This window comes from Petaurus breviceps, unplaced genomic scaffold (assembly GCF_028583685.1).
Source record: "Petaurus breviceps papuanus isolate PSGF00001 unplaced genomic scaffold, PetGlider_PUasm1.0 176, whole genome shotgun sequence".
Lineage (NCBI taxonomy): Eukaryota > Metazoa > Chordata > Mammalia > Diprotodontia > Petauridae > Petaurus > Petaurus breviceps.
In genome coordinates this window covers 32,358,425-32,367,232 of record NW_027185771.1, presented here as the reverse complement: position 1 = coordinate 32,367,232, position 8,808 = coordinate 32,358,425, and the positions used below count along the sequence as shown (strand labels likewise).

The following is an 8,808-nucleotide window of genomic DNA, read 5'->3' as shown; positions in this document are numbered from 1 at the left end:
GGGATAGGTCTTATTATCGGGGAAACACGGTAGCATGCCTCTGAATCTTACCTACCTACCCATCTGGACCATCTGGATCCTTTGCTGGATCCCCTTCCAGATCACACTCTTGATGAGGTTTGGGTAGAGTTGTCACGGGACGTCTCTAAAGATTTACAAAGACTCAGATCAACTCCAAGCCAGTTGGAAAGATTTATTATAGTTTTGAGGTTTCACTCTCTGGGGAATTCACTCTTAAGGCTAAGTCCCTTAGAGGAATTAGCAACTTCAGTAAGGCGAGACATACAGTTTTATAGAGAATATGATGCTGATTACACAATCAAAATTTACATACAATTTAGGAGTATGATTAATGTTAAAAAGGCAGAAGGAGTTTGTTAAGGGATTAGGTAATGAAGGAAGGGTCCTAGCCTCAGTGGAACTTCAAAGGTGCTATCGTGGGGTGGGCCCCTTCTTCTGTTTGGTGGTTAAGCATCCTGCTCTATATCCTGGTAGTGGTGTCTTCTGACTTGCTAGCTATTGTGGTCCTGTCTGGTCAAGATGGATAGTTAGATATTGTGGTTGAATACAAGAACACACCTGTTTCTGTGGGAATTAAGAGGTCAGGAACACACTTGCTCTAGTGAGCAGTGAGGCATAAGTACATTGGCCTGTGGGGGAAGTAGAGGGTGCTGGGTAGGTAGGAGCAGCTCTATTAGGATTCCATCACTAACCATAGGTGTCTCTTAGGGTTATGTCCTGAGTCTACCTTTCTTCTCTCTATACTACTTCACTTGGTGATCTCATCAGTTCATGGATTTAATTCCATCTCTATGCTGATGTCTGAAGTCTGCCTATCCTGTTCTCTCTACTATTCTCCAATCTCAAATCTCCAGTTGTCTTTCAGACATCTTGAATTGGACATCCAGTAACATCCTAAATTCAGTCTGTCCAAAATAGAATTCATCCTACCCTTCAGACTCACAACCTAGGAATTATCCTGAATTTCTCACTACTTCTCACCCCTTCTATCCAGTCTTTTGCCAAGAATTGTCAATTTCACCTTTTTCAGGGTTTCTCATAAATGCCCCCCTTCTCTCCTCTGACACTGCCAGCACTCTAGTACAGGTTGTCATCATCTCATGCTTGGACTACAGTAGCCTGCTGGTATGTCTCCATCCTCTATTCAGCTACTAAAGTGATAGGTCTAATGTCACATGCACACACACTCACTCACCCCACCCAGTAAACTCCAGTGGTTTCCTGTTGTCTCCCATATCAAATGCAGAATGCTCTGTTTGCCTTTCAAAGTCCATAACTAGCTTCCTCCTACCTTTCCAGTTTTCTTACACCTTACTCCCTGCCAGATACTCTTTGATCCAGTGACACACTTCATCTCTCAGTTTCAGGCATATACTCTGACTGTCCCCAATGCCTACAATACTCTCTCTGCTCTGACTACTGACCTCCCTAATTTCCTTTAAGTTCCAACTAAAATCCCACCTTCTATAGGAAGCCTTCCCCAACCCCTCTTAATTCCAGTGCCTTCCCTCTGTCAACTATTGACTATTAAACGTGTATATAGCTTGCCCCCGGTATATTTGTTTTGCTTGCCGTTTCCCCATTACACTGTAAATTCATTAAGAGAGCCTCATTTTATAACCCCTGCTTAGCAAAGTATCTGGCATATAGTAGGCACTTAATGAATGTTTATTGCTTGCTGGGGCCCCTTCTTTCCCACTTTTTTTTTTTAAACAATTTCCTTTGAGATTTCAGACCTTTTGTTCATCTAGATGAGGAAGAACTTAATACTTTATTTCTAGTTCAATAAAGTAATGTGTTGGCAGTTTGATTGGTATGACACTTGTGACAATGAAAAATCTGAGACAAAGTTTATGGGTAATTGATAATCAATTTGTTAATTAGGTTAGTTAATAATGAATTGATGGTAAGTCGTTTTTCTTGGTAACCAAAGGAGACACTGAATATCTTAATTTTTTTTTTTTGAAAGGGAATGCCCCTGACAGGAAAAATCAACCGTGATTGGTGGACATTTATATGAGGGGGTAGGCTAAAAGTTTTCAGCCCTCCTGCTGAGAATATGGCTTGATGGCTGCCTCCAGGAGTCTGGACAGATGAATCCATCTCCAACCAGAACACTCAGGGTTGGTTTTCTCCTTTATGAGCTGGGTTATCCTAAACTCTAGTGGAAGGGTATGAGGACATCAGTTTATTCCAAGAGCAAGAATTCACCTAGATTAAATTCAGTTTACACTCTAAACAGAATTAAGGTCTCCTGATTGGATGGGATCCTGCCCAACATAGAGGACTGTGTATCCTGAATATTAGGGCAATTTCCTCTATCAACTATGATCTGCAGAGACTGTCTGACTTACCTACTTGGACTGGTCCCTGAAAGAAGAAATAAAGGGGAAAAGCCTTAATTCTAATTTGATAATTGGTTGTTAACATAATAGCAAAATAATAATTTTTCTCACCCTGAATAAATTAATGTAGGGACTAATGTTATTTCTTTTTTTAAGCAATTGGGGTTAAGTAACTTGCTCAAGGTTACACGGCCAGGTGTTTCTGGGTGGGTGCTAAGTGTCTGAGCCCGGATTTGATCCCCAGGTCATCCTGACACTGGGGCCAGTGCTCTTACTAGCTATGCTACCTGGCCGCCCTGACTAATGTTATTTTTATTATATTAGATCAGTCTACCCATGGATATAGGTGTGTAATAGAGATGTTAAGAAAGTAGAAAGAACAGGACTTGATACCTAATTGGATATGAGCACTGAGACTGAGAAGTTGAGGATAACAACTAAATCATAAGCCTGAGTGGTTGTGGATGCTGGTACCCTCAAAATAAAAGGGAAGAGAAAGGGTTAGAGTGGGGGAGGAGATCACAAACTCAGTTTTGGATCTGTTAAATTTAAGATATCTATAGTACATCCAGTTTGAGATATGTCTGTAGCTGGAGATGGGAGAGTGGAGTAGGAGAGAGAGGCTAAGGCTGGACAGGTAGAGATAAGAGTCATCTGCACAGAGATGATCAGTGAAACCATGAGAGCCTATAAGATAACCAGTTGAAATAGTATATAGAGAGAAGAGATCATAGGACAGAGTCCTGGAATAAACACTTAGCAAGTGTGAGCTGGATGAGGATCCAGCATAAGAAACAGAAGACAAGTCAATTAAGAGAGTGGAAGAGCAGTGTCACAAAAGCCCAGAGAAGAAATTATCAAGAAGAGGGTGAGAATATCAAAGACTTCAAGGAGGAGAATGATGAGGATTGAGAAAAGGCCATTAATTTGGCAGTTAGAGATCATTAGGAATTCTGGAGACACCAATTTCAGTAGAATGATGGTATCGAAGTCAGACTGCAGAGTTAGGAAGAGTGGTAGGAAAGGAAGTGAAGGCACTTGTTGCAAATGGCCTTCTCAAGGAGTTTAAATGATAAGGGGAGGAGACATATGATATACAGGACAGTAGCCAACACCGAAGGCCAGATCAAATTAGGGTTTTTTGAAGATAGAATCTTTGTGGGAAGCAGGGAAGCAGTCAGTAAAAGATTAAAGATTAATGGGACAGTAAAGGTAATTGGGGGGGAATGGTATCTTCTGGAAAATGTAGGGTAGAAGGGGATCACTTGTGCATGTAGAGGGGTTATATTTCAATTTCAGCAGAAACCCAAATGTGCCATCACCAAGATCTTGAATTTTGAAGTTTTTCTCTGACCTCTTGTCCTTCCATTCCTCTCTCTGACTTACTCATACATGTATTTTTAGTGACTACAGGGAAGTAGTCCTGGGACTGGTGGAAAGGCAGTCCCGAGAATCCAGGATTCCTGGTTCCCATGACAAGGAGAAGTTGGGGTAAATAGCAAGGGCCAGAGCAGATAGATCAGTTTCTCATATTGTTTCCACCATAGAGGAGCTTTCAGTGCATGTCTGAAGAGGGGGCAGCACATGAGTCTGCTTTTCTGGTTCTCCAGGGAATCAGATCTTGTGGCCAGCGGCCTTCCCTATACTCTCATCCTGTCTACCCCCTCAGCTCTGTAGATTCACTTCCCTTCCCTCCCACTTCCTGCTTTTGAACCAGGTGGGGACCCTCATACCCAGAGATGCTTTGTTGCTATGTCACCAGTTCTTTACCCTCAGGAAAGACTGGTGGCCAGTCTTGTGGCTCTGGGGGCAGGAGTTCAGGGTCCCTTTTAAAGGTCAGTTTTTCCTCCTAGGCTGAGATGAGAATAGAGGTTTGAACTTCTCTGTCTTTAGGAAAGAAAAATATAGTTGACTGAGTTATTCAGTATCCTTTGTTCCTTTTATTCTCTAGAGGTGGTGCTGACCCCAGGCAGCAGAGTCCACTTCTTATGATATTCTGATTCCTACCCTTTTGGGTATGGGGGAATGGGGATAGAGAACTTTCTGCCCCAGTGTTCTGAGAAGTACAAAAAAAAAAGGACAGTCCTGGCCAAGGTTTACTTTTCCACTACAGCTCTGCCTTCTGAAGATACAGTAATGAAGAAATAACAGTGAGAAGGAGGAGGGAATGGCCCTTCCACTACTGGCATCTTGGGTCTACCAGGTAAATTGGTACTAGAAATGCTAGCAGTAGCAATTAGAGAAGAAAAAGAAATCAAAGGAATCAAATTAGGCAAAGAAGAGACCAAGCTATCACTCTTTGCAGATGATATGATGATATACTTAGAGAATCAAGTAAAAAACTACTTGAGACAATAAATAAATTTGGCAAAGTTGCAGGATATAAAATAAACCCACATAAATCCTCAGCATTCCTATATATTTCTAATGAAATTCAGCAGCAAGAGATAAAAAGAGAAATCCCATTTAAAGTTACTGTAGACATTATAAAATATTTGGGAATCTACCTGCCAAAACAAACCCAGGACCTATATGACCACAACTACAAAACATTTTTCACACAAATAAAGTCAGATCTAAATAATTGGAAAAATATCAATTGCTCATGGCTGGGTTGAGCTAATATAATGAAAATGACAATTTTACCTAAATTAAATTATATATTTAGTGCCATACCAAAAAACTACTTTATAGAGCTAGAAAAAATAGTAACAAAATTAATTTGGAAGAACAAACGGTCCAGAATATCAAGAGAATTAATGAAAAGAAATGCTAGGGAAGGTAGACTAGCAATACCAGATTTTAATCTGTATTATAAATCAGCAGTCATCAAAACTACTTGGTACTGGCTGAGGAATAGAGTTGTGGATCAATGGAATAAATTAGGTACACGAGATTCAACAGTCAATCACTATAATAATCTATTGTTTGATAAACCCAAAGACCCCAGTCTTGGGGATAAGAACTCACTATTTGACAAAAACTGCTGGGAAAACTGGAATATAGTATGGCAGAAACGGTATAGACCATTATCTAACATCATATATCAAAATCAAGTCTAAATGGGTGTATGATCTAGGTATAAAGGCTGATACTGTAAGCAATCTTGGAAAGCAAGGAATAGTTTACCTGTCAGATTTGTGGAGAGGGAAAGACTTTATGACTAAACAAGAATTAGAGAGCATTATAAAATGCAAAATGAATAATTTTGATTACATTAAATTCAAAAGCGTCTAACAAAGCCAATGTAACCAAGATTAAGAGGGAGGTGGGAAATTGGGAAAGAATTTTTACGACCTATGTCTCTTCATTTCTAAAATATACAGAGAATTGAGTCAAATCTATAAGAATACAAGTCATTCCCCAATTGATAAAAGGTCAAAGAATATGAACAGGCAGTTTTCAGAGAAAGAAATTAAAGATATCTATAAGCATATTAAGAAATGCTCTAAATCACTATTGATTAGAGAAATGCAAATCAAAACAACGCTGAGGTACCACATCTCACCAGTCAGATTGGCTAAGATGACAAAACAGGAAAATGACAAATGCTGGAGAGGATGTGGGCAAATTGGAACACTAATGCATTGCTGGTGGAGTTGTGAACTGATCCAATCTTTCTGGAGAGCAATCTGGAATTATGACCAAAGGACTATAAATAATTTCATAACCTTTGACCCAGCAATACCACTTCTAGGGTTATATCCCAAAGAGATCATAGAAGTGGGAGGAAGACCCATATGTACAAAAATATTTATTGTAGCTCTTTTTGTGGTAGCAAAGAATTGGAAATCAAGGGAGTGCCCATCAATTGGGGAATGGCTGAACAAGTTGTGGTATATGCATGTTATGAAATATTATTGTGCTATAAGAAACAAGGAGCAGATGGACTTCATATTTACCTGGAGAGGCTTATATGATTTGATGCTGAATGAGAAGAGTAGAACCAGGAGAAATTTGTATACAATTACAGACAAAACTTATGTGTGATGACCAACTTTGATAGACTGGACTCTTCTCAGCAATGCAGTGATATAAGTCAATCCCTAAAGACTCATGATGGAGAGAGATGTCTACATCCAGAGAAAGAACCAGAAAGAACTGAGTTTGAATTCAAATTGAAGCAAACTACCTGATCTTTTTCTTTTTCTTGTTTGGTTTCATTTCTTCTTTACCATTTTTCATTCCATCTGATACAACCTGTCTTTATAACCTGACTAATGTCTAATGTGAAAGTATTTGCAGATCCTATACCTAATTGTATGCCCCCATGGGGGGTGGGGATGGGGGTGGGGAGGAGGGCAGGGTGAGGGACAGAATTTGAAACTCAAGCTATTGTGGAATTTAATCTTGTAAACTAAAAGTAAACAAACAAATTAATAAAAAAAACATCTTCCCATCTGTAGTTTCCTTTCTTAGTAAACACTGTAGATGTTTATGCAATTGTCATTTGGCTACAAAGACTGAGATTGTAAATTCTTTTCAGTCTGGCAACAGGATCCCCGATGCCACACCCAAATCTTTGCTTTACATACTGGGTCTGCTTTTGTTGCCCCTAAGGTTATATATTCCCCATTTTTCATCCGTAGGTCAAAGACTTTCTTGAAATTTCATTGTAAATACTTCAATACAAAAAGTTCCCATACCCTTAGCAGAGTGGATTAGAAGAATGTATTTTCAATGTGAGTTCAAATCCACTTCAGGATGTTTGTGATGAAAAACCTCATCCAAAATTTAATCAAGAACACGGAGATCTCCTAGGATAAGAGCAGGAATTTATTCCTGGGTGAAGAGGGCGGTCTTCCCCATGACTGATCATGAGGAAGAGGCACGTTACAAAAGGCAGAACGAGAATTTATACCCTAATGTATTCAAATCCCTTCTTCCATTGTCGGAGAAGTGAGTTCAAGTCTCAGCACAAAAATCTTCCCCAATGGTAAACAACCGAGGAGCCCACCACTAAGGCTTACAAAGAACAAGAATGCTCATTGACAGCAAGGGACAGGAGGGGAAAGATCCCAAAGCAATGTGGAGGAGTGAGCTCTGGCTGTCACCGACCGCCCTCTTCATTCAGGTCTGAGTGATCAAAATTATATCCCGCAGCCCCTCATTAGAATGGGTCCACTTTTTATTACATATAATATCCATTCTTCACGTTAATTGTTAACCAATCAAGAGTTGATTACCATCCTCAGGAACACCCTCTTCCAAGGCATATATAATCATTGAGTCGATTCCATGAGGGGTCTTTGGCATTAGAGAGTGTCACTGACCCCTTTTAATAATTATCTGCTAGCATGATTAATTACATGATGAATTACCCAGAAATTATGTCCTTCGAACTCTTTATACATTAGATAAGTAAGAATCAAAAGACTCCTCACTAGTTGATCTGTCTATGTGATAAATTATTTGGCCATGGAAAACCATCAAACATAGAAAAATATAAAGAAGGGGTGGCTAGGTGGCACAGTGAATAGAGCACCAGCCCTGGAGTCAGGAGGACCTGAGTTCAATTTTGACCTCAGACACAACACTAACCCTGTGGCCTTGGGCAAGTCACTTAACCCCAAATGCCCTACCCTAACCCCTCCCCCCCCCAAAAAGAAAAATATAAAATAGTCCTTAGTCATGTGTGGCTTGAGTGATATTGATATATTGATGATAGAATGATAGAAAGGGGCAGTTCAGGGAGGGAAGAGTGCTAAAGGTGCTAAGGGTGCTAAGAATCAGTTTTTAGACCATCTATAAATATGAACTGTTGATCTTTTACCTGTGGGATATTTGTCCAGGCACCAGTGAATTCACTGACTTCTCAAAGAACTGGCCACATCATCATTGATAGTCCCATCATAAACTAATCCAGAAAACAATAAAATGTTTCATATAAATGGAAGGATTGTTCTCAGGTTCTCCTTGAAGAGGCAAGGAAAGCGTATGAATTGCTTTCATTTTGAACCTAGCAACATGAAGTCAACTCTAGAAACTTGCCCATTTCATCTTAACAGAGCTGGGGAGAAGTAAAAGGAATACTTTGAGATGGCTGTTTATTTTAGATGTTGAAGAGATGATAACCAGTGACTTAAGGGTAAATGAGGGCCCAAAGGGGGATAGTGAAAGATATGTTGGAAAGTATGGCTCAGATTTCAAAAACAAAAGAATGAAAGGTCTGTAGATTCAGAAACCTCATGATTAATTCCACAAATATTTCCTGTAATGGTAATGTAATTTGAATTTGAAGATCCCTTTGTGTTGGCAAAGGTAACAGACACTGAGCACTTAGTAATTGATCAAGCCTCTGTTGGGGAAACAAAAGGTATGGACGCCTGTCTCCTGTGGCTGACATAACAGGAAGGGGTTGGCTGGAACAGGAAGTAGCTAATGCTGTGTATATAAGAAAAGCCCCAGAGAGGCACAAACAGTCAGAATTTCTTGGGACCAG

At 39.8% G+C, this 8,808-nt stretch overlaps 1 long non-coding RNA gene across 1 annotated transcript in view; it reads left to right on the top strand.

The window, feature by feature from the left end:
- Positions 1-6,621, top strand: part of LOC138159491 (uncharacterized) — an 8,641-nt gene extending 2,020 nt beyond the window's left edge. The window contains exon 3 of the long non-coding RNA XR_011167904.1: positions 1,991-6,621. This is a non-coding gene — a long non-coding RNA (uncharacterized lncRNA). The remainder of the gene's footprint in view (positions 1-1,990) is intronic.
- The last annotated feature ends 2,187 nt before the right edge of the window (positions 6,622-8,808 follow it).